Source organism: Dama dama, chromosome 1, assembly GCF_033118175.1.
Source record: "Dama dama isolate Ldn47 chromosome 1, ASM3311817v1, whole genome shotgun sequence".
In the NCBI taxonomy this organism is placed as follows: domain Eukaryota; kingdom Metazoa; phylum Chordata; class Mammalia; order Artiodactyla; family Cervidae; genus Dama; species Dama dama.
Genome location: NC_083681.1, coordinates 36,040,144 through 36,066,600, shown reverse-complemented (window position 1 = coordinate 36,066,600; position 26,457 = coordinate 36,040,144). Strand labels below are relative to the sequence as shown.

Here is a 26,457-nt window from a genome sequence, read left to right as displayed (position 1 = left end):
AGACCTGCAGCCTCATTTTCGGATTGCATGGCTTCATAATTTAGTTATCTGGTTTCCAATTGATGGACAGATTGCTTTCAATCTCCTAGTGTTTCATACAAGGTTGCAGTGAACATCCTGGAACATGAACCTCTGCAATTTTGTCTTCTTGCCCTGGAAGGATAGAGCCACAATATGAACTCTTTGCTGGGTGTCTGTACTTTTGATTATCTCATTAAAACAAACTATCCTATAGGAATATAGAGGGTTTTAACCTTTCCCACGTGTACACACACAACTTGCTTGATGTCTTCCTCTGTGCCCTGTCCAGGTCCGCATCATCTCCCACTTAGACCACCCCAGGAGTCCCCTAGCAGGTCTCCCTGCCATTGGCTAAGTCTCCCCCCACCCATGGACACCAGAATGAGACTTGTAAACTACTGACCAGATTCTGCACTCCACTGTCTCAAGTCACTCTGCCGCCAGGCCAGCACCTTCAGGGCAAAGCTGGGCTCACCTCCAGCCTGGCCCACAGGGTGGCCTCTCCTCCACATGCCCACAGCCACATCTCCACCCCTCAGCATGTTTCTATAATGCCAAGGTGTGGCTGCCTCTACCCGGTGACCCTGCCTTGTACCCCTACCTTTCTTATCTCTGCCCCACTCAGGTGTTAACCTGGGAACCTCCCCTGACCTCCCAAGAGTTGAGTACCAATATGCCTTCTGTTGTGATTCCAGCAAAGCACTGGCCTGACTACCATGTTCTTGAAGTCCATCTACTCGCACATCCCTCCACCTTCACCTCCATCTCTGGGCTCCACGAGGAAAGAGACTATATTCTATCCATCCTTAGATGCCTGGCTCTGGAACATAGGGGCTCTAGCAAAGGCTGGTTGGTTAAATGAATAAACACAAGAACATGTGATCTTTAATTCCCAACAACAATTCTACATGGTTATTCCCATTTTAGAGACAGGAAATTGGAGGCCAAACATGCTCAAGGTCACAAGGTCACATGATAGAACTGGGATAAAACCCCAGCTCCCCTGACTTCTGAGTCCAACAGAGAACTGAAGGGACACAAACCATGCATTGCCATAGCTCCCTGAAATTAAATCTTCCATTCTTTTCTCTTTCTAAGGCCTTTCATCATTTTCATTGTTTTCAATGAGAGGTACTCACAGAATACTCAGTCTCTGAGAACTTGGCCCTAATTAAATTCATCAAGATGAAAAAAAAAAAAAGAAAAGCCATATTCATTCTCTCTTTCTTGACCAGAGACTGGTTATGTAGATAATCTCAAATCAGAGCAATTTTTTTGTCTACAGATGATTCTCATTTGGATATCAAGTGTCCCATTCACAGGCAGGCAAGTCTATCCATAAGCAGGTTGGTATACATGGGGTCTCCACATCATGTGAGGCTACCTTGTAAGGTACCCATCTGCCACCATAAGGAGAGGCCACATCAACAAGCTTAGTCAGTGGCTGGAAAGCAAGGGATCCTGCCGGTGACAGACTGGAGCAAGGCAGGAAGTGCTGGGCGTGGCAAGGAACCCATGCTGAAAGCTCCCTGATCCACTGGACCTCTTCCACTCCTGTCACCCCCAAAAGAAATCAGTTCAGTGTGGAGCCTAGAACCAGAAAGACTCCAAACAAAAACACCGTATCAGACCTTTGGAAAGAGTTGCCATGGCAGAAACATATAACTCGTGTTGAACACTCACAGTCATACATTGTTCTAATGCTTCATGTGGACTAACTTCTTGCAAGAAACCTATGAAATGGCTGCTATTATTAGGGCATGTTGAGGGCCACAGAGTTAGTGGTGGAACCAGGATTCAACCAGAGCCAGCCTGGCCAGTAGGCTTTCACACAGCCTGGGTTCTTGGGGGATGGTGGTTAGGGAATTCCCAAACTCTCCCCTGTGCAGTCTATTCCCCCAGGCCCAGAGCCACCACTCACAGGGTGTTTCCTGGTGGAAGGCAGTACATGCACAAAGGCATGGAGGATAAAAGTCTGTGCAACAGCAGGGAAGAAAATTGTCCTCTTAGGTAGAGTTATGTCTTTCTTTGGCTTGGTATGGGTTGGTAGAGGGGAAAAGACAGGCAAGATAGAGCCAGCTGATAAAGGGTCTTACAGACTTTGGACTTAATCTAAATGAGCAGAGGTACACCCAGTGCCCAGGACTTAACACACAGTAGGCTTTCAATACATAAAAGTTCCTTTCTCCTGTGCAGAAAGATCAATGGGAACTCACTTAGGTTTTCTAAGCCAAGGAGTGACAAAATCAAATTTGCATTTTAGAAATAATGTTGCTCTGTTCATCTTTTAGTCTCAGATGAAGTCTTGAAGGGTAAATGAAATATTGATGATGATCAGGATATAACATTAAAATGACATAATAATAAATGCATTTTGGGGGTGTTTATTATATGCCAGGTATTACCTTTAGCATTTTATATATCTCAAATTCTTTTAATTCTCATGGCAAGCCTATGGGTTAGACACTAGTCTTATCCCCATTTTGCAAACGGGGAACCTGAGGCCCCAAGTGGGAAATGTTACCACTGGGATTTCAACCCAGCTGGTCTGACTTTATAGCCAATCCTCCTACGTCCCAGGCAGCCCTGTCTGAGGGCAGGAAGAGCTTCTTAGACACAGCACCTGTGATGATACTCCAGCTGGGTTACAGGGACTTCTCCCAGCCACCTCCAGCCCCTCACCCCGCACTCCTCTCTCTCACCATCACCAAGTCAGCCAAATGCAAACCACATCCCAGGCTGAAAACACCATTTCCCCCCAAGAGGCTGGTAATATTAGAGAGGGGGGGAAGGAGCTGCAATAAGTTAGCTCTTGAGCGGCAAAGGGAAAATGAAAGAATGAGGGAGGACTGGGCCACCAGATCCCCTAGATTTCAGGGTAGAAAGTGTTCAGTTAAAATGTATTCTGCCCCAGCTCAGCAGCAGCGAGGCAACAGAGCCCCATTGTTCCATCTAAGCTGCTGCTGCCCACGGCCCAGCACGCGGCAGCGGGACAGGCTGTCGTCATGGAGCCGGAATGCGGGGTCCTGGCCCTCAGACAGCGCCAGAAACGCCACTCTGTTTACCCGCGTCGCCCCTATTTAAAACCAAAACAAAAAGCCCCACTCCACCCTCGGCCCTTCAGCATCCAAGACCCCGGGGAAGGACAGACGGTGATAGGAGGACACTCCATATGCCGGCAGTGTGAGGCGTGTCTGCCAGAAGGTTCCTAGTGAGCCGGCCAGGCTGGGAGAGACAGGCCTTCCCCAGGAAGCTCGGAAAGTACCTTTGGGAATATATAAAAATCAGACACAAACAGCTATCTGCGTGGGGCATAAACAGCCCTGCGAGGGCCCCAGCCCCTTCAAAATATCCTGATGCCCAAAGAATCTGGAGTGTTTGGCCAAGGGCTCAGAGTCCAGGCATACTCATGCAGGCCCCCTGCATAAAGAGAGACCCTGCAGGGCAGAGACAGGGCTGTGTGTCCAGCCAGTTCTGGGGCAGAGGCAAGCTGAGGCCGGCCGCCGGCCATGGTTACCGCGTCCGCCACCAGCCCTACCAGGGAAGGGGTGCCCAGAGGCCGGGGCCTGGAGCCAGGCTCACCCAGTGCGCTGAGCTCAGGAACACGCTATCAAGGGTGACTGGCACATTCAAGGTGCTGACTTACCCCTGCTCTGCTCAACAGGGGTCCCAAGGACAGGTTTAACCAGAAACTCCAGAACAGAGCAAGAAGGAGAGTTTGAGGAGCTCAGAAATCTATTCGCAGGTTCTAGGAGAATGTGAAACCTGTGCTCCCAGGCCCCCCAACAAACCCATTTTTAAAACCCATTCTCCTAAAACCCTCCGTCCTCAGGTTCACGACCCTTGGCAGGTCACAGGTGTTCCTGCATGCTTTGGCTTACCTTTCCAGCTCCACCTCCCTTACGGTTCCCCCTACACACACACACACACACACACATATACACATACACACCACACACACACACACACCAGACACATACACACACCACACACCACACACACCACACACACACACATACACACACCACACACACACCACACACACACATACACACAACACACACACACACAACACACACATACACACACACCACACCCACCCACCACACACACATACACACACACCACACACACACCACACACACACACAACACACACACACACACCACACACACACCCCACACACACACACACACCCCACACACATACACCACACACATACACACACACCACACACACAACACACATACACACACCACACACACCCCACACACACACACCACACACACACACACCACACACACACACCACACACACACCACACACACACACACCACACACACACCACACACACACACATACACCACACACACACACACACACCACACACACACATACACATACACACACCACACACACAACACACACACACATACACCACACACACACCCCACACACACATACACACCACACACACACACACCACACACACACACACAAACACACACACACAACACACATACACCCCCCCACACCCCCACACCCCCACACACAAACCACACACACACCACACACATACCACACACACACACACACACCACACACACATACACACCACACACACACAGACACCACACACACACACACACACACCACACACACACATACACACCACACACACACACCACCCCCACCTACTGTTCCTGTGAACCTAGAGTTCCTGGACTCTACATATTATTAGAAGATAATGTCTTATCTTTCGCCTCACGGCTTTTCTCCCCTTCCTCATCTGGCTGACTCCTAACCCTGAGGACCCCACCCCAGCATCCTGTACTCTGGAAACCTCTCCTTGACCTTCCCAGCTAGCTGATCACTCTGAGTAACAAAGCAAGAACTACAAAGAGCCTCCTGGGACATTAGTAAAGGTTCTCCTAACTGGAAGGGCTAGCAGATAAGAGGGGTGAGAGAGAACATAACTAACTCCCTGTACTTCAGAATTAAAAGCAATGAGGGAAGTCAGAGCCTACAAGACTTCAACTCAACCTAGGAGGAAACTTTCTAACAATGAAGATGTGACAGTTACAGGAGGGGCTGCCCTCTTAGGGAGCAAGCTCTCCTGTTATCCAAAGGAATTCATCAGAAGCAATTTGATCAGCACTGCTCCTAAAGGGATCTCTGTATGGATGAGTGGATAAACTACATCAGAGACCACATCAGGGTTCCAAGACTTTTCCATAAAGGTCTGAGATTTTGGGGGTGGGGACAGGGAGGAGAGACACTTATGAATGAATGAAAGCCCCTATAAGATAGGTGTTCTCACTAACCCCTTATTACATATGTGGAAACAGAAAAGTTGACTCACTTGTCTAAGGTCAAACAATATGAGATTAAAGACCAGTCCTGTCTGAAGGAAACAACCTAAATATCTATCAACAGATGTATGGATAAGAAGATGTGGTGTATGTACATATACACACACAATGGAACACTACTCAGCCATATAAAAGAATTAAATAATTTCACTTACAGCAATATAGGTGGACCTAGAGATTAACATACTAAGTGAACTCAAAAAGAGAAAGATGTACCATATGATATCACTTATATATGGAATTTAAATTATAATACAAATGACCTTACCTATGAAATAGAAATAGACTCACAGACATACAGAACAAACAAACAGAACAGAAAAGACTTGTAGTTTCCAAGGTGGGGAAAGAGTTGGGGGATGGGGGGTGGATTGGGAGCTTGGGATTAGCAGACGCAAACTATTAAATATAGGATAGATAAACAACAAAGTCCGACTGTATAGCACAGGGAACTACATCTAACCTCCTGTGACAAATCATAGTGAAAAAGAATATGAACAAGAACAAACATATAACTGAATCACTCTGCTGTATACCAGAAACTAACACATTATAAATCAATGATACTTCAGTAAGATAAAACTTTTTTAAAAGTCCTATCCGACACCCTCGTAACTCTGTGGTGGCATCTTCTTTGACCAAAAGAAGAGTCTAGGCATCCTACACCACAAATATCCTGGGTGCCAGCCAACTGGACACCTCCTCACCCTGTCTACATGTTCCTTAGTCTAGCCTGAGCTTCTCAAGGCAGATGCCTCTGCCCCACTCACAGGCTCACAGGCTAATGTGGAGAGAGAGAAACTTTAGTGTCAACTAAGGTGAAAGGCGGCAGGAGAGGATGCTTGGGTGTAAGTTCCACGAGCACAGACAATTTTGCTTCATTCATGGCTGTGCTCCCCAGCCTTCACAACACTGCAGGCTCATAACAGCTTCTCATGACATACTTGTTGAATAAATGAATGAAAGCACCAATAAAAGGACGTCACAAAGCCTTAGTGAAAGGGGGTCAGGGAAGGTTTCCTGAGACAATGTCTTAAGGATGCATTAGGGACTGCAACAACAAAGGCACAGAAAGAAGAAAGTGCTAGAAACACTATGATGTTGTTGGGTTGTGTTCAGGCCAAAGTGATTGCTGTGATCCCTATAGGATGCAGACCACATAGAGAGAAGCCCCAGGTTAAGAACACCTTGGAAGGCCCTGATCTGAAGGCACGATATAGTATGAGGTCTTTGGGCCCCTGAAGAGAGGACAGGACAACCAGTTGGACCAAGCACACTCGCCCGAGTTCAAGCTGCTTCACGGCAGGGCCCTCAGGAGGCACAGGAGCAAGGCACTGTGCGGGAACCTGCACCAACCACAGGTGCCAGGCCCTGCTGGGGAGGCAGATGGCCAAAATGAGCCACAAAACACAGTCAGCATGTGAGAGAAGGGCAGCCTAGGAATGCTGCAAAACTGCTTGGGGGAGATGGGAGCAGGACCGTGTCACACCTTGTACACAGTCACCACACCAGGGACCCTGTGACTGGCCAGGAGCAAGGAGAAAGTCAGAGCAGAGAAACCAGAAAAAAAAGCCCATCATCTATTTCATTTTCACTTTGAACACAGAACTGGGAAGAAGATGCCCAGGCCCAGGAGTGGAGAAACCTGGCTGGAGTCCCAGTTACCACCAATGACCTGAGTGACCTTGGGCAGGTGATCTTACCCTGGGGCTCAGCTTCCCCACCCACAGCCCCAGTCCAACCAGCCCCTAACAGCCAGGCTCTAATCAAGTAAGTAACGGCTCTGCATAGTACTTTATAAAGCACCTACTGTGTGCTTTTCCTTGTTCCAAAGGGGAGGCAGGAAAAGGACAGGCCCCGACTCTACCCCCAGGGAAGGTTTTAACCAGGGGCCCAAACAGGCAGGGCAGGAATCCAGGGTGTACATTCTTGGGACATTCTCCAGCCAGCCTGACTGCCCAGCCCAGTCCAGGGAGGGGGAGAGGAAGTGGGAGCTGTTTTACCATCCATCAGATTAATTGCCCCAAATGGGAAATTTACAGCCCTCCTACAGCCTCCTGTGTATCCCATAATCTCCCATGGCCCTAATCTCCTAAGAAAGAATGTGAGTGCTGTAATCTTTCCAGCCCACTGTTCTCAGGGGCAATGCCTTGTAAAACCTCAGTTCCTACCAGTAGTGGTCATTCCCGATCAAAAGCCCTTTAGCTGGGGGCTAGCCAGGGCCTGACTCCACCCACCAGGAGCCAGCACAGCTGACCTTGGCCTGAGACATGGGTCTCAGCAAGAAGACCTGCCCAACCAGCCCCTTTGGTAAATACAACTCGGCTCTGTCCTCTTTTACCTTAAGAGGAATAGCCTGCCGAGAGGCAGAACCAGGAAAAAATGGAATCTCGGCCGACTCACGCATGGGGCCAGGTGAAAACCTGGGCGAGGTGTCAGGCGTTGGTTCTAACCTCAGCTCACCCTAAAGCTGCCAGTAAAGCCACTTCCCATGTGGGCCTGCCCTTCCCCTGAGAAATGAAGGGAATGTAAGACAGCCTCCCCCAGATTTCTCACCCTGCCCCTTCCTGACCCACGCCATGTGGAACTGTAGTCAACCTGCTTCCTTTCAACCACCAGAGAGCTTCGTGCTCTCCTGTCAGGAACAGAAGAGTCTTCCAGCTGGGGGGCAACACCCCACCCCAATAAAGAGACTCCCTACCCACCCCAGCATCTGATTCTCTCCCTCATGTCATATGTACCCCACACATGCCCCCGACTCCTCCAGGCCTTTGCCGCCTTCCCGGCATAATGAAATCTTTGTCTAGGTCCTACTCAAATGTCACTTTTTCCATGAAGGTTTCCTGGATCCCTCTCTTCTCAACACCTGTCCCAGTCTCTCCTTCTGACTCTTTATTCATGGGCCCTTGAAGGCAGAGGACTCTCCTGCTTATCACTAGTGATGGGAAATTCACTTTGTCACAAAACATTTCAGAGGACTGTGTACAAACCTGGAGCCAGTTCTCCAAGACACTGGCACCTAACAGGTCCCCTACCACCACTGGGTGAAGTTTCCTAGACACAGGACGCCCAAGCCCCTTGAAGTTGATTATGCTCCTAGTGGTCAGAGCTGCACCTGTTACCAACCAGAATTTGAACCCTCTCTCCTTGACAAAGCATTTTGTCACTTACCACCTGATGAAAGGCTAATGGTGAGGGGCTGACGTGACCCTCTTTACAGAGAGAACAAATGCACTATCCAAGGTCACACAGCTGTAGGCGGCTGAGCCAAGGCTCAAACCTCAGTCTTCTAATCCTGCTTCTAACCCTGTGTTTGCTCCACCACCCCTGGAGGTACCTGAGTCTGCTGAGGAGACCTGGGTTTGGGAGAGAGAAGGCCTAAACCCTTCCTTTCTGTACCCTCTCCCAGGACCCACACCCGGAACAGCAGAGACACAGCCACAGGCAAGGGCTCTGGAGCAGAGGAATGATAGACAGCACTTACTCCATACTCTCCACGGCTTCCATCCGGGCTTGATTACCTCTGGTGACAGTATCTCACTATGTCCCGAGATGTGTTAGAAGGTTCTGTTAAAAACCTGGAGCCAAGCCTTTCTGTAGTTTTCCCAGAGAATAAGACTCTTCTACATGACAGGCCTTCAAATATTTGCAGCCAGCCCTCATTTCCCTGGGAGCCTCCTCTTGCTCACATGAAACACCCCAGGTTCCTACGGATGTTCTTCAGGATACAAGGTTTCCTGTGCCCATCACAAACACCCCCTTGGAAGGGCTTCACCTAGTCACATCCCTCTTATAAGGGTGATCCCAAAAGGGACCCCAGTCCTCCATGTGTGATCTCCCTTGAGCAGAAGATCACCACCTTCTCCCATGTCATAAGTACCACACGTCCATCCATGCAGGCTATAACAAAATGAGCATTCTGGCTGGTCACATCATCCCTTTGACTCCTATGAGTGACTCCTTGGTCACTCAACCCCTCTGCCCAGTGCTGCACCTCCCAGAGGGCCCTGGCCATGCTGGGGCATGGATGAAACTCATTTTCTTCTTCTTCTTTTTTTTTAATATGGAACGCTTCACGAATTTGCGTGTCATCCTTGCGCAGGGGCCATGCTAATCTTCTCTGTATCGTTCCAATTTTAGTATATGTGCTGCCGAAGCAAGCACGAAACTCATTTTCATCAGCTGGATACAACAGAAAGTGCAGGAACTTTGGAGTGAGACCTGGGTTGGAGTCCTGATCCAGCCACTTATTTACCTAGTGACCCAGACAACTTACTCACCGTCTCCAAATTTCTACAAAACGGGAGAACATTTTTACTTTGGCAGGCTGATCTTAGGAATAAATAAGATAAAGTATGGAAGCACCTATCCCAGAACAAGACCTTGCCCAAGGTCAAGTAACTGACTGGGTTGGGATAAGAGTCAACTCAAGTCTGCCAACCCAAAGCTTTGTGGCCTGAGGCACCACGCTCCAGCCTCACCCTGTTTTCTTTGTCCCACAGCCTCTCCACACTAAATATCATCTTTGGTTTGTCTTTCTCCCTGTGCTGGATGGTAAATTCCTTGACAACATCCTTGTCTTTGTAGCCACAGAATCTGGCATGGTGCCACCTGGTAAAGAGTAGGAGCAAATGAATGCTGATAAATGAATTAGAAGAAATTAATTAAACTGATGTCAAGAAGACAGGCCCCAATCCCATCACCAGGGACTAGACAGTAAGAAGTATTCACTTCATAAGGGCTTTGAGGTTCTGAATCATGCCAGCACTACCTGGTCCCCCTAGAACAGGGAAGCCCATTTCACAGCCCCATTCTCTCCTTGGGTTCCTCCCTCCCCATGATGTAATAAAGTTCTGCCTTCCCCAATCACGAAATATCCAAGACTGGTGAAGTCCTAGAGCCAGGCTGAGCTGAATGTACTTACATGAGCATTGTTTGGGATGGTCCCCGAGATGCATAGGTCCTATGTGGGGGAAGGTTGGTGCCAGGGTTTCTCCAGCCCCATATCACCAGGGCTTCATTAAAACTATCTTCTCCCTATTCTCAGGTACTTCGTAATGGGGAGGGGTGGGGAAAATCTGTTCATATTCAACAGGCTATCTCAAAACCATACAAGCCACACTTGAGAGAGCACTCCTATCTCCCCATCTGTGTCACTGCTTGATGTCACACGGCCCCTGTGACCCCAAATACTAACAGTTCTCTACAGCCTGCTGTGAGTTCCCTTTTAGAGCCTTGTCTAGTTATTATTTCCAAGGCTCTAGAGCCTTGATTACATCACCTCTGAGCCTTAATTTCCCTATCCCATCACAGGGACACTCAATCATCAACCTCAAGGTTAGAATATGGTTAAGACTGAAATAACCATTTTGGCCATGAGCAACACACAACAGGTGTCTGTTCACTCAACCTTGGCTTCTTTCCTTCCAGTCTATTATATCCTGGGCCCTGAATCACACTGTTGTCCTGGACATGGCTCAGCTCCAATTCTGCAGAGAGAACCTCAAGAGATGGATGCCGTCTCCTCCAGCCACTTCAAGTATTTGTATGGCTTTGAGAACTCAATGGGTATTTAAATACCAATGGTGGTTAGCAGGTAAGCTCACCCATTTTAATTTCCTGTAGTCAATGTGGACAGGCATGATAGAAAAATGTCCATTTTCAGGTAATTCTCCACAAGGGGTGACTGGAAGCCAACAAAAAAATAGAGGGACACCATGCCATCCGCACACTGGAAAGGAGACACTGGGGACACCTGAGGCAGAGCAGCCAAGGCCTGTGCTTCTTGGGGCCAAGCAGGGAGACATCACTTAGTAGCTGATGGGCTTCTCAGGTAGAGTACCAAAGAAAGACTATCACAGAGTTCAATGAACTACTGAATAAATTCATTCAACAATTATTTTCTTTCACCACACACAGAAAAAGGAACCATGTGAAGCGATGCATCTGTTAACTAGGTTGATTGTGGTGACCATTTCACAATGTGTATATATATATCAAAACATCAAGTAGTACATCTTAAATATACATAATTGTTATTTGTCAATCATATCTTGTGCATACATGCTAAGTTGCTTCAGTTGTGTCCAACTCTTTGTGACCCCAAGGACTGTAGCCCGCCAGGCTCCTCTGTCCATGGGATTTTCCAGGCCAGAATACTGGAGTGGGTTGCCATTTCCTTTTCCAGAGAATCTTCCCAACACAGGGATCGAACCTGTGTCTCTTACGTCTCCTGCATTGGCAGGCAGGTTCTTTACCACTAGCACCACCTGGGAAACCCCCAATCATACCTCAAACAAGCTAAAAAAAATTATTTTCTGAATACCTACTTGATCCAACCACTATTCTAGGCACTAGAGGTATAACCTTGAACAAAGTAGGCACTATTCTGTGTCATCATGGACATTAAATTCTAGCAGGAGGCAAATTAAAATTGTAATATAATCAAGTTGAGAATTCTTTAAAAAAAAACAAAAAAAAGTAGGGTTAAGGAAATAGATTGTGCTGGAGGAGAGGACTCAAGAAAGGCCACCATGAAGGGTGACACCTCACCAAAGACCTGAAGACAATACAGGAGCAGTAGGCCATGGGGATACCTGAAGGAAAACATTCCAGAAAGAGGGAACAGTGAGTGTGAAGGCTCTGTGGCGGGCTGTGCTCTCATGTTTAAGGAACAGCAAGGCTGGAGCAGAGCGTCAGGGAGAACAGAAGGAAATGAGGTGACGTGGGGGTGAGGGAGCAGGCGGCACAGGGCCTCCTACTGTGAGGGCTCTGGAGTCCCTGTGTGAGATGGGAGCCCTAAGGTGGTTTGAGCTGACCGAACTTCCGCTGAAGAACAATCTCTGGCTAGGAAATAGCAACCCCCTCCAGTGTTTTTGCCTGGAGAGTTCCATACAGAGGAGCCTGGCGGGCTTCAGTCTATGGGGTCACAAGCGACGGACACCACTGAGTGACTAAGCACCCCACCGTGTCGGGGAGGGGGAGAGAGACACAGGGACCAGCTAGGAGGGTAATGCGGCAATGCAGGCAGCAGAGGACAGTGGTGAGAACCGGGATGGTAAGAGGCCATGAGAATGGTCTGATTCTTGACATATTTCAAAGTAGAGCCATTCCATTTTTTAAAGTTCCCTGGAAATGTGTCTATTGCCAAGTAGTCCTGGGCTTTACCAGCTGCTTGTGCTGGGAAGACCAACAGACAAACTGAATTTGGTCTACTGAGCCCCAGCCTGGGCAACAAGAATGGAAAATGCATCAGTGCAGGGCTTCAGGCAGGAAGCCACGTGACTCCGTGTGAGTGCCAAGGGAGGTGGGGACGCTGTCACCAGGCCAGGAGGGGCTTCTCCTGGCAGGACTCACCACTACTCCCACCTTCCTTCAGACTCTACCCCATTCCATCCCCAGCGTCTGAAGGGCTGTGTGACTCAAATGCAAGCTGCTCCTGGCTTTTCAAGGTGGAAGGAGAAGTCAAGGAAGCCCAGTGAGGCACCTGGGGTCTGGGTCCAAGACCAGCTCCTACCACCCACCCCCCACCCCACCCCACCTCCACTATGTGACTCTGGGTAAATCATTTACCTCTGGATCTTAGTTCCACAAGCGTAAATGAGAATCATAACACACCACCCTGTGTGGGGAGTCCTTCTTGTGAGGTTTCAGTCAGTTATAGGTACCATGCTCTGCAAAAGCTGGCTTAGAATCGTGACACACCAGCCCTTCCAGCTGTATAACCTTGGACTTAGAGCCTCCCTGGTCCTGTGTTCTCATCTATGAAATGGAGGAAAATGACACCTTTTAGGGCTACCATGAGGGTCAAAGCAAATAAGCCATAAAAAGTGTTGATCACAGAAAAGCACCTCAACGGCTCTCAAACAGCTGTGAGCCACTCCTACAGGCTCAATGTTCCCAGCAATTTTAAATGTGGCCTCAGGCTCCAGGTCACCAGAAACAGTCAGCTTCCTGGGTCACCTTCAGAGGCTCGTGGTCTCTCAGCTCTGGAAGTTCTCCCTGCAGACGACGCCAGCCTCCCAGGGCCATTCGGGTGAGGGGCCAGTGAGCACACAGTAGGTGCTGACCAAGTGGTGGTCCTGGGGCACCCTCCTGACTCAGGATCGCAGACCCAGAAAACACCACCAGGGGTCACAGATAGATGGTTTCACCTCACATTCCTGCAAACAGCATCTCTACACAATTTCCATCACACACACAATCTCTGTTAAAATTTAAAAGTTCTATGCAAGGACCTTCAGCACATAAATTACTAGGCACAGAAATAAGTCCTGAAGGCCTCAGAGAAATCAGGATGGACCAACAAAGAAAGAGGCAAAGAAAAGTAAAAGCCTTCTCTGTTTTTCCTCTTTTCTACTATCTCTAGGTGGGATTTAGGAAGGTGGAGGGAAGATGAACCAGGGAATCTAAGGGTGTTACCGTCTGTAGGATAATTGAATCTATGAGGAATTATGATACACTGTAGGCAACAAAAGCCTAAATGTAAAGAGTTTTTCCTCCAAGTCTTCTTCTCTTGGAGTTACTAAATGCATAGGTTCCATTAACCTGAATCCATTCACCCATTTTTCACTCCCTTATTTCTGTTACTCTCAGTCCCCATACCCTCAATCAGCAGCACACCAGCCTGGGAAACAAACTTCCTCTGTCAGTGGGGTGGGGCAGAGGCCCCCAGTGACAGGACTTCTGCTCGAGGCCCAGGGCTGAGGAGGGACAAGATATGGAAGGTAAGGCCACCCTTGGCAGCTGCCCCGTGGAAGGCCCTGGCATGTGAACGAAGGTGAGAGTGGTTCTCGCACTTCCAGGGGCTCGGGTTTTAACTAGGTCACCCCTTGGACACTCACACCACCTCTCACTCTTTATCTCCATCTCCTTCTATTTTAAGGCAGGAGCGCTGCCAGGCAGTGGTGTGGGTTTCCCAGCCTCTCCTCTGGAGGCCAAGCCCTCACCTGCCAGGTGATGGCTGGGATGTCTCACAGGCTTCAACCCGCTTCCTCCAGCCTCACCTCTTTGGACTCCTGAGCTGGAGTCTGGGAGAATGACCAGCACACCCAGGATATCCCACCTTCCTCCCCCACAACCATGGGGGTCGGGGGAGGCCTTACACCCCTTTTTAAGCCCAGATCCACGCCACCCTCAGGATGAAGCCCCAACTCCTCAAAGCAGTCCTCTCTGCAGCCTCCTTCCTCTCTTGATGTCCTTGAACATGTCACGCTCTTAGCCAGCTCTGCCCACTCTGCTTTCTCTTCCCTGAACATCCAGACTCTGTCATCACCTAGAAATTCCCTGCTTGTTCTTCAAGGTCCAGCTCAGGCTCCCCCATTCCCCCAGCAAGCCTGCCCTGGCCACCCCTCTCTGTGCCTCTCCAGTCCGCATGCTCCCCTTATCCAGGCACTTGCAGAGTCTCCTCCAGTTGTTGACACGTCTGCGTCCCCATAGAGAACAGGCTCTCAGGCTCCCTGAGGACACTAGTGGCACTCTGATTCCTCAACTAACGCCTATGACCTTCTGGTATACCAGATACCTGCTGAGAGCCGGTGATATAGCAAGTGAATACAACAGACAAAATGCCTGCCCGCATGGAACCCATATTCTAGTGATAACAATAGCCAACACTCCAGAGTGCTTCATATATTCAAGACTATTCCGAGTAATCTTAATTCATTTAATCCCCACCACAATTACTAGTATCCCCATTTTACAGAGGAAGAAACTGAGGCCCCAGATTACATAATTTGCTCAGGATCCACAAGCTAGTAAGTGGGAGGGCTGGGGTTCAAATCCAGGCAATCTCGTGCTGGACCATGCTCCCAATCACTGGGCCTTTCTGCCTCTCAAGGCTGTTTTCTCTATTCTGCTTTACCCATTTTGATATCCCCAGCCTCCAGGCCAGGGCTTGGTGCACTGAGAGCTCAGTGAAGGTCTGCTAAATGAAGGGATCTCCTTGAACAGTGGAAGCTGGCTCCCCTGCTGGAGGCACCCGCTCCTCCTCCAGTCCTCACTCAGTCCAGCACACAAGACCCCTCAGCCTTCCCTGACACATCCACCACTGAACTGTTTCCCTGGATGCTCCTCTCCATGTGGGCCCTCAGCACTCACCTGACACTTCATCACACACCACCTGACCAACCTACAGCCTGAACCTGTGTGGGCATCTTACTTGGCCAGCCCCCTGAGCCCCCTGCTGCCCCCAGAATACAAACAGCATGGTGCCAGGCACACAGACAGACAGACACAGAAACACTAAACTGAATCTCTCCTCTCCTCTCCACTTCTTCATTATCACTGGAGCTATTTTTCCCTTTCCCCAGGGGAAGCAAGCCAGAGCCTGGTCAGAAACCATCTCTGCTGCAACTATATCCAAACTGCCTAAATCCAAAAGCCGAAGTCATAATTAGGGTGTAGCTTTCCCAGGTAGCTCAGTGGTAAAGAGTCAATTGCCTGCCAAGCAAGAAACATGAGTTCAATCCCTGGGTCGGGAAGATCCCCTGGAGAAGGAAATAGCTCCTTATTCTTACCTGCTCCAGTATTCTTGCCTAAGAAATCCCATGGACAGAGGAGCCTGGCAGGCTATAGTTCATGGGGTTGCAAAAGAGTCAGACACAATCTAGCAACTAAACAACAACAAATGGTTAAAATCAGCAGGTAGAGTTGGCCATTTTTTGCTTGGGCAAAACACACATTCAATGCTATCTATTAGAAGACGCTCATAACTGAGAATCTGAGCCGGGCAATGTCCACAGGTACCCTCTGTGTGGATCAGAAGACAAGAGTCCTTACAGGATGTAAGTCAAGGAATCGCTCAAATGCACTTGGACCAGCACAGCCATTGCAGAAAAAAGACAAATTCCTTAGAAATACTTGCTAAAATTTATTGAACTATTCAATGTTCTGGGGACTGAGTACTAACACGTATCATTCTCAAGTGAGCAGTGCAAAAGTCCCAGGAGTCAGATGCCAGCATCGCCCCATTTTATTCAGAGGTTAAATAAAATGATGGGGCCACAAAGCTGCACTGCCTGTGCGCTCACCCACAACCCCAGGGCTGCCCTATCTGAAGCCCAGAGGGGAACAGCTGAACTGTGTGTGAGAGCTGAACCCAGGTGGAAGCACTCCACACTCAGGGTCCCTCCACCAACCCCACTTGCTCCCCAGGCAGATACAGCCAGGGCCAGGAGGGGGATAGGCCTGGGCCACAACCAGCTCCAGAAAGGTTGGGAGGGCTGGGGGTGGGGTGCGGTATCAGTCTGCAGGAAATAGCCGAGTTACCAGGCCATCACACAAGCACTGGCGGGTTGTGGATAGGTCAGCACCCACTGGGATTCCCCTGCCCCTCTGCTTCTGCAGTGACGTGAAAGTCACTCAGTTGTGTCTGACTCTTCGCAACCCCATGGACTATACCGTCTGTGGAATTCTCCAAGCCAGAATATTGGAGTGGGTAGCCTTTCCCTTCTCCAGCGGATCTTCCTGACCCAAGAATCAAACTGGGGTCTCCTGCATTGCAGACGGATTCTTTACTAACTGGGAAGAGTCAAGGACATTTCTGCTCACTCCACCAGGTGGCCAGCGGTCCCATCACCAACCCCCTCATGAAACCCTGAGGCAACTATGGAAAAAGGAAAGCCCGTCACCTTCTCCCTGCTTCAGTCCACAAGCTGTCTCCATTTCCTCCCACCAGGAATATCCCAGGACAGGGACCCGAGCAATAACCCGCAGGCTGCGGGAAAGAACTAGATACGAGGTTTTCACTCTCCTCCAAAGGCCAAACCTTTTCACAATGAAGAGGAGCTGACTTTCAAAATCTTCTTTCCACTTTGGGTGGGACTAGGGGAGGGAGGTGTCCATCCCTAAAAGAAGGCAAGTCAGAAGCAAAGGCTTTTGATTTAAAGGATCTGTTTCCTCTCCCAGACCCAACCCACCATGGAGCACAGTGGAGACAGGCCAAACAGGTACAAAGGGACGGTGAGGATCCCAACAAAGGACAGCTGGGGCTGATCCCACCCTTGCCACCTAACACCCGCGCCATGCGTTCCGTAACCCACCTTGTCTATAAAATGAGGATAGAAATAGGACCTGCCTCATAGGGTTGGTACGAGGACTATGAGCTCACGTCTGTTAAGCCCCTAGAGCGGTGCACATTGTCATTCAGTTGCTCAGTCGTGTCCAACTCTGCGACCCCATGGACTGCAGCATGCCAGGCTTCCCTGTCCTTCACCATCTCCCAGAGTTTGCTCAAACTCATGTCCATTGAGTCAGTGATGATATCCAGCACACACAGTGTGCACTAGATAAACATTTATAAAAGAAAAAGGAAATAAGAACTCAACAAAAGCAACTGGCTTCTCAGTGTGACAGTCCTCCTGCCCCAGAGTTCAGCTTACTGTACCCCCAAACCAAGCAAAATCCAACAAAGGCCTGAAAGAAAAAAATTCTCGAACCTTTCCATGAACTCAAGGAGGCAATCCAGCATCAACCAGGTCCTCTCTGCCCCAAGGAGCAGCTTCAAAAAGCCCAGCAAAAAAAAGAAAAAAAAAAAGCCCAGCAAGAACACTGCACAACACAATTATTGTATCTGAAATCACTGTGCTCCTCATTTCAAAATACGTGGAATAAAATACGTGAAATAAAAAGTGTGCTTTGGGTTTTAATTTAAATATCTACCTGTTCAGAGACTAGGAAGCCCTCTCCCAAAGCCCTCCCCCAAAGAATTACTATCCCCCAGCCCGAGTTTTAGAAACGATATAGTGCCAAACCCACCAACACATGCTGCATTTTCAGGTGAAGAGGGCTGGGAGAATGTCAAAGCAGAGGCCAACTGAGCTCTCCCCAGCTCCCACCTACACACTAGCGCTAAAAAAAAAATGTGATTATTCAAAGCCTCAGCAAGCGGATGTAATTTCAGGTACCACCAATTCTGTTTAGAAAAGGATTAATGGGTACAGTGATTATAGATATTTAGCTTCACAGCATTCATGTGTCTATTTTTTAAAAATCCCCAGGTTAGAATGTGTTGAGAAAAGAAACCTTTTCAAAGGCTTTCATGGGCAGTGGAGGGAATCATTTGCCCTCCCTGGGACCCTGACTTTGCATCCCTCCTCACCCCTTCAGTTTACAACCCCAATTTACCCCTAATTCCAGTCAACCCTCTCTCCTTGTGTGCCTGCCAGCGTCGAGGGGGTCAAGCCAAACGTCAAGTCTACAAAGCCACTCTGATTTGGCTGAACACTGACTCACTGCCTGACACTGTCCCCGGGGAGCTGGTGAGCCATTCAGGCGCTGAGTCACAGTCCTGCCCCCGCCCCACCTCCCCCAGGACCAGCTCAGGAAAGACTGTAAGCCAGACTCCTCTAGGACTCATCAAAACAACTGTCTGCCGGGACGCATTTCTTCTCCCACACAGAGGAAGCATCCCCATTTCTCAACTTAATCGCAGCCTGCTTGCCTGCTCTGGCTGGCAATGTCAATCACCACAACCGCCCATCCGTCACCCCTGCCCCTCCTCCTCTCTCAAGAGGATCTCTGAGTGATCATAGGGTTCTGAGATGTAGAATGGCTAGCCCGCCCACAGGTAGACATAGTCCCCTCTCAGTGGTCACCCCAAAAGACCAGCCACCCCACCAATGCTGCCAACAGCCGCCAACAGCATCATCTGGGCAGTGGGGAGAAGGGAACTCCCAAACTCCACAGAGGAAACCAGAGGCCCCAGGGAGCCTGGCCCTCCAGGATCTAAGCAGGGTCACAGGCTAGGCATTACGGAGAGCTATATCCACTGACTCACTCAAGGCCTTTCTCACAGCTCCATCGAATGAATCCTGATGGATGTCCTCTCTAAATGAAAAGCCTCACAAGGCCTACAGACCCATTATGTGCCAAACAGCACGCTAGGAGGCTCAGGTAGGCCATCACGTTTCATTCTCAAGTAACACTTGGAAGGAACAGAGCGCTTCCATCCTTGCACAGACGGGGAAGCTGAAGCTCTGAGATGTTTTCATTTCCAGGGTCTATCAGCACCCACAGAGCTTATAATGATGCAGATTCCCAGCCCACTCCCTAGAAGATATGCCTCAGCTTCTACTTTGGGTCGACCCTCCCTGCTCCCTCATCGAGTGCTCTGATACAGACACCAGGGTTACTGCTTCTAAAACAAAGAGTCTAGATGCCCAGCCAGGCAGTGCAAACACTAACGCCAACACCCGGGAGCCCTCTCCGTGGTGGTGCTGGTGGATGGGGAGGAAATCAAAACTGTCCATTTGGAAAATGTGTCAGACCAGAAACCTGTTCACCTTCTCTCAGGTTGGACACAGACACACAGAGCTTCGAGGAATCATTTCTTTGATATTTAGCAACAGCCATTTAGTGCCCTTTCTTTTACAGATAAGAAAGCACAATTCTCCCTCCTGTTAGCCTGATCTCAGGAGATTTTCTCCAAGGGGACAAGCTCTCTCTGCTGACTGTGCTGCATTTACACCATAGGAGGAGGCTCCCTTTATGGGAATAGCAGGAATGCTAGTTACAGAGCATGCACGATCTGCCAGACGCTGTTTAAGTCACCAGGACAGGCATCTTCCCCGTTTTACAGACGAAAAGACGTCTGAAGACACAGAGAGCTTTAAGTGACCTGCTCAAGCGGGCAGTAGTGCTAAGATCACAACCCAGGCACTCAGACCCCAGAATTTGCATTCTGTAACTCCCACACAGCACCACCCCTCAGACACAGAAGTTGGGGGAATCCCAAGGCAAAACGCTCAATTATGTCACAATTATGTCACTCTCCTAAAGCCCAGCTACTGGTGAAAGGTGATATCCAGGCCCAGTTCCTACTCAACTCAGTGCCAGCCTCCTAGGGGCGCAGACAGGCACGCACATACCCTCAGCCCCAGCCCCTTCGCCTTCCCTCCACCGGCCTCCAGCCTCAGGTTGCCCTCTGCTCTGCTCCATAGTGGTCTGCCTTCACACTCACCCCCTGATGCTCCCTAGGGCTCCCTTCTCAGGCTGCCGGCCCCGTCACCCACACTGAAACTGCCCAGTGTTCCTCTCCTCTCTCAGACTGGGCAGCGCTGGAGGGCGGAGACAGGGACCTCCATCTCACTCCACATCACCCCGTGTGGAGACTGGCCTACAGCAGATGTTCATCAGAGTCTAGATGAATCCTGAGTCAAAAGCCAGCCCGCCTCTGGTTAAATGCTCCCCCAGGAAGGTGCTCTCTGTGGACACGCTCTGAACTCAGTTTGGAGAGGACAGGCTTATTGCACAGGTTACTACATTTAAGTACAACATTGCTCTGCTTCCATGCCTCTAGGGAAAGAGACAGTCTCATCTTTTACTTCAACCAAGGGGTGAGAACACAGGAGCCATGCATCCAGGGGCCCAGGCATAGGGCTGAAATGGGATCTCTGCCTGCTTCATACCCCCAGCACGCTGCCCACCTCCCCACCTTCTCCCCACCCCGCATCCCGCACTGCAGTGTTCCAGGAAGCACAGGAGGTAGCCAGCAGCCCCTGAAGAGCCTGCGTGCTAACTTCCAGCTGTCAGACCTCACAAGGCTGAGGGCGCTGCCTTGGCAGGAAAAGCCCCTGAAAAACCCTGAGAACCCTGGCTGTGACGTTGGAAATGCTCTTCTGGCAGAAGCTGAAAGAGACAGCCGGGCTCTAAGCAGGCTTAAGAGGCTCATCAGCCCCTAAGCTGCGATCAGCTGACATCTGCAGGGAGGTCAGGGGACCTACTCCCCCAGAGGACCAGAGACCCAACCCACTGCCCTGCCTGGGAACCATCTACCCGGCCCATCACTCTTGTATCCTGCGGGGGACTTTCCGAGGGAGGCCCAAGGAGACTTCTGCCTCAGGGTCCTCAGGGAAGCAAAGGTACAGGGGACGAGTTTTGGGGAATAGACTGAAAAGAGTGAATTCGGGACAGAAGGAAAGGTGATGGGAGCCAGAAGACACCTTGAACCTTGGTAGAAACAGTACACACATTGTAGCCAAAACGACCCTGGTTCAAGTCCCAGCTCCCCCACCAAGGCTCTGGCTTTGAAAAGATCTTTTAACCCTTCTCCCACTGCGTGTCTCAGATGCTTGTCTGATCTGTAAAATGAGGACAATAAAATAATAAAAATACCTGCTTCTAAAAAGAATGTGTTTTTCAACAATCAAGCACCATGGAGATGATTACTGTTGACATCTGTGGCCCAGGCAGCACCAGTTAATGTCTGTCCTTCAGCAAGCAGAGCTGATAACCAGGCGGCTGCCCAGATTAAGGATCGGACATCTGTGCAGCCCTCTAAATGCCCAGGAGAGAGACAAACCAGGAGCCGTCTTCACACCTCATTACCCAGGGCTCTTGGTCCCCGGGTCCCTACAGCCGGGACAAGACACCCATGGCCTTGGGCGAGCATAGCTGTTGTTGGACAAGATTATGTAGTGTTTTTGTCAATTAACTTTTTATTCAGAAAAATTTCAAACCTACTGAAAAGTTGCAAGTCTAGTACAAAGAATGTCCATATACCCCTCACCCTGACTTACCCGCTGTTAACATTTTGCCCCATCTGCTCTCAATAATGTATTCTACGCCCCTGAATACACAGACGGATATTTTTGAGTTTTTTTGTCAAACACGTAAAAGCAAATACTTTAAGGACATCTTTTTTCTTTACTTTTAAGTTGTATTTTATTGTAAGCAAGTACTTTTTAAAAGAAATTTGCTTCAGGAATGGAACACTTCATGAATTTGCCTGTCATCCTTGTGCAGGGGCCATGCTAACCTTCTCTGTATCATTTCAATTTTGGTACCTGTGCTGCCGAAGCAAGCACATCTTTTTAATAACCATGATGGTTATGCAGTTTTTATTAGTCTAAACCAATTCCTGAGCTGAGTCCTATCATTGGCTTCCAAGCCAGGCAATCCCAGTTCAAGGGCAACAGACTCTGGCAGCAGCAGCTGAATATGATCAGGACTCAGAAATCACATACGTCTCTACCTCACCTGATAGCTGAGTGGATATCCAGAAGAGAAGCTCACATCTATTGGAACTTACTGTGAGTCAGGCAGTTGCTAAACCTTTTTATCAATTAATTCACATAATTCTCACATTTATCCCCATTTTACTAGCAAGGAAGTGAGGCTTACAGGGAGTAGTAACCTGCCAGGGTTAGGGAGCTGTACATGGAGGACCCGGAATCTGATGACTCAGATTCCAGAGCCCACGCACTAAGTCACTGCCTCCTTACACAGGTTACCACCACCTAACAACTCCTACGCATTTTTCTGCATGATAAAGTTGCCCACCTGTGCTCTGCTTCAAGAAAAGTTTGATGTTTGGTAGAAACCAATGCAATACTGTAAAACAAATATCCTTCAGTAAAAAATAAATAAATAAATGAAAAGAAAAACCGACCCTGATGCCAGGCCAGCATCCCAATGACTGTGAGGAGACCAGATTCAAGAGAGGAAGGTGTCCTGGCACAACTTAGTCCAGCCAAAAGAGGACCTGAAGTCCCAAAAGCTGCTGATGTCTTTATGGAGGCCGGCAGGAACAAGTTCATGTTTATGAAAACACAAAGCCATACACCAAACATGATGCATCCTGAAAAAGAGCTGATCTTAACAGAAGACGTGTGAGGGACTGTTTTAATAACTTAAATTGAGGATAAAGTCTATTTGAGTTTCTGGACAGAGTCATTTTGAGGATGTTATCCACCACCGGGTCTCCCAGGTGAATTGGCCTTCACCCTTCTGTCATTGGGCTTCCCAAGTGGCACTAGTGGTAAAGAACCTGCCTGCCAATGCATGAGACATAAGAGATATTTGATCCCTGGGTCAGGAAGATTCCTTGGAAGAGAACACGGCAACCCACTCCAGTATTCTTGCCTGGAGAATCCCATGGACAGAGGAGCCTGATGGGCTGGTCCATAGGGTCACAAAGAGTCGAACACAACTGAAGCAACTTAGCAGGCACGCTTCTGACATTAGAGCTGTGGCTGAAGGTCTGAGAAGCCCTGGGCTGAGACAACATGCCCACCAGCTTCTATGAACCCTGAAAAGGCTGAGTTAACACAGCACTTGACTTTAGGAACTCACTTTATATCCCTCTGAGCCCACATCTCGGCACTTAAAAATGCCATAATTGTGAGCCTCCAACCTGATAATATTCATGAAGCACTCTATAAGCAATAAATCATTAACCCAAAACACTTCTCAGTGTTTTGGAAGTAAATGTTTTGACACTCATTTAAAAACAACAGACAAACAAAACCATATTTTCCCATGTTTTTTCCTCTGCCAATATTTACTTAAGACACCTTGCCAGTTCGCAGAGATGCTGTTGTTTTACATGGAGCAAAAAGACTCAAACCCATGCTCTTTCCTGAAGACACAGAAAACCAGAGTAAGCACCTCACTAAATCACCAAACAGTTCACATGATGAACTGCTTTCTTAAATAAGCTCCTTTTCCCAAAGTCCTCCATTTAGGAAGCTCAAAATTTACTCCCATAAATATCAAGAGAATGAGATCTACACCTACCCTCTTCACACACACACTGCACCGCAAATCACCCACCCGTCCATTCTCTGAAAATAAGGGCCTTAAGAAGCCACTTGCTACCATTTGTCTTAAAGAGGTTTTCCCAGATCTTTTCTGGGTTGGTTTTGAGACCGTGGCACAAATCACGGCTCTTAATCCTTCCTCCAGCTCTCTACACAACAACGCTCTTGTTCCTTTCACACAGAACCTAACATTTCAATCTATGAGCCAGTTTTCACCCTTGATAAAGCAACCAGGAAATGAAACATAAAGTGTGGGATTATGCCAAGGCTTGCAAGCTGGGAGAACCTTTTCTTAACCTTCAACAACAAGAGGTTTCAGAATTTCCCTCCTAAATAGATGTAAGCTGCTAATTTCCCAGTCATTCTTTGTGGAACTGTTGCTTTCTGGTTTGAAATAAAGTTGCTGGGACTGCTGTCCCCAGCAATACCTCAGCGAGAAAGATGACAAATACCTGAATGAACAGGCTGGCATGCTACAAGACAAATTTCACCACCATGAAGTTCAACATTTGTCTGGGGAGGAATACGTGGCAGACGGGACAGATTTCTTCCTGGCGGTGCCCTGGAAGACTCTCCCTTGGCTGAAGGCTGAATTAAACTTCAAGAGGGCAGTTTCCTGGGCCATCCTGTATTCACAGCCTTCTATACCTAGTGCCTATAGCCGACTGGGGTCCCCACCTGGACATTCTGTCACCCCTGGTTCAACCTTCACTCCTCAATTCCTCCTCTCTCCTTTTAATTTCAGACTGTGTTTGTAGAATAAAAACACACACTCTAGATATTCAGCATTATTCTAGAGAAGTAATCCTTCTGAAGGAGGCCTGAAGCCTTGGTTCATGCCTGGTCTCCAATCCCTGCCTCCAAAAGCTGGGTGCTTGTAACTGCCCACTCCCAGCCACCTCGGAGCACCCAACTCAGCCCAGCACTGGGGCTCCTCACCCCTGTCCAGGGGCTCTGAGCCCAGCACTCTCGCCCTGTGGTGTCTTGGAGTGGGGCATGAGGGCGGTGACTCAGCCTGTGAGGTCAAAGACCTAATGTTTGCACTGAAAACGTTATATTCCACAATACAGCCAGGAACCACAAGATTTATGCCAAGAATTTAAATTTTTTATTTTTCTAAACTTAGAATGACATTAAATATCGATAGCAAATAGAAATGCCATGACAAGTGGAGGGAAAGCCTGCAGAAGCAAAGAAAGGAGCTTTGTATTTTAATACCTTTAATGGCACTTTTTTTTGGGTGGTTGTTAAAACACTTTGATTTTGCACAGGGTCCTGCAAATCAGGTTTCCAGTCCTGCCCTGGGATCTGCTGCAGTCCAAAGGGCTGGGAAGAGAAAGTGGCCTTCATCCAATGGGCACCCACACGGAGAATGGCACCCACACAGGACAGCCCTGGAAGGCTCCAAAGCTAAAACTGAGGGCCTTCGAGCTAGAAGAGACCTTGTGCAATCAGCTGCTTCCTGCCCGGACCCTGAAGCCAAGTTACAGCAGACACTGCAGCCTGGTAACCAGGGAGGATGGGAGGCCTGGTCAAAACAGACGTCCCACTCCCCAGACACACGGCACGAGGTTATGAGGTGAAGAAGCCAAAGGAGGCCCGGTTCCCACACTGAGTGCTGTTCTTGACAGCAAGCAACAACCTTCAAGAAGCCTGAGGTCCAGGCATCAGCCTTGACAGGTGTGGTTTCTGACGGCTTTGTTCCTTCAACTTGCCCAGTTTCCCCTACACCTCTGATCTACTTCAATACCCATGCCTACTCAGTGCCCAGGGCTGCGCTGGGCACGAAAGTCTCCGAGGAGCCAGGACCCCTCCTCTGTGCCATTCATCCTCCTTGTTGACTTAAGATCTATTCAAAGGCTGCTGTAGGGAGAACCCAACTTACAGGGTTCCATGAAACCCTGAAGACCAGCCCACTGTAATACTCTAGCTCCAAAAGCCTCTTCTAAAACTTTTCCCTCATGGGTTTCATGTTTGAAAAGGGTGTGTCTATCAAACTGTTCTCACTAAGTAATAGTTAATGGGGAATTCCCTGGTGGACCAGTGATTAGGACACCGCACTTCCACTGCAGGGCACATGGGTTCCATCTCTGGTTGGGGAACTAAGAGTCCCAATAGCCATATAGTGCAGGGGAAAAAAATTAATGTCTCCCATTTCTTACTCATCAGAGACATGCACCAGCACCACCAGTCAGCACAGGATACCAAGGGCTGCTGCCCATCCAAGGCGCCTCAATCCCCAGCAAAACAGAGAAGGGATGTGACCATGTGAGCCCTGCCTGGGCAGCCTGACTTGGCGTGATGACACATGCCACAAGGCTGCTTCAAGTATCAACATGAGCTCCCACTGGTGATCTGGGATAGAAGCCACCACCACCACCATGGTGACCATGAAGACCTACAGTCTAGTCCCAGCTCTAACACTTCAGCCAAATAACTGAACTTTCACGAACTTGAATTTCATCATCTGTAAAACAGGATAATCCATGATTTGCTGCTTCTAGGGCCTGTCAGAAGGATCAATA

The 26,457-nt window shown here is 49.0% G+C and overlaps 1 protein-coding gene and 2 non-coding genes across 8 annotated transcripts in view; all 3 read right to left on the bottom strand.

Annotated features, from left to right (window-relative positions):
- PLEKHA7 (pleckstrin homology domain containing A7) overlaps window positions 1–26,457 on the bottom strand; it is a 213,709-nt gene that overhangs the window by 182,093 nt on the left and 5,159 nt on the right. The window lies entirely within an intron of this gene.
- Window positions 9,451–9,557, bottom strand: LOC133065096 (U6 spliceosomal RNA). The gene has a single exon (XR_009694834.1). It is a non-coding gene; the product is annotated as a U6 spliceosomal RNA (small nuclear RNA).
- LOC133064754 (U6 spliceosomal RNA) lies at window positions 22,092–22,198 on the bottom strand. The gene has a single exon (XR_009694709.1). It is a non-coding gene; the product is annotated as a U6 spliceosomal RNA (small nuclear RNA).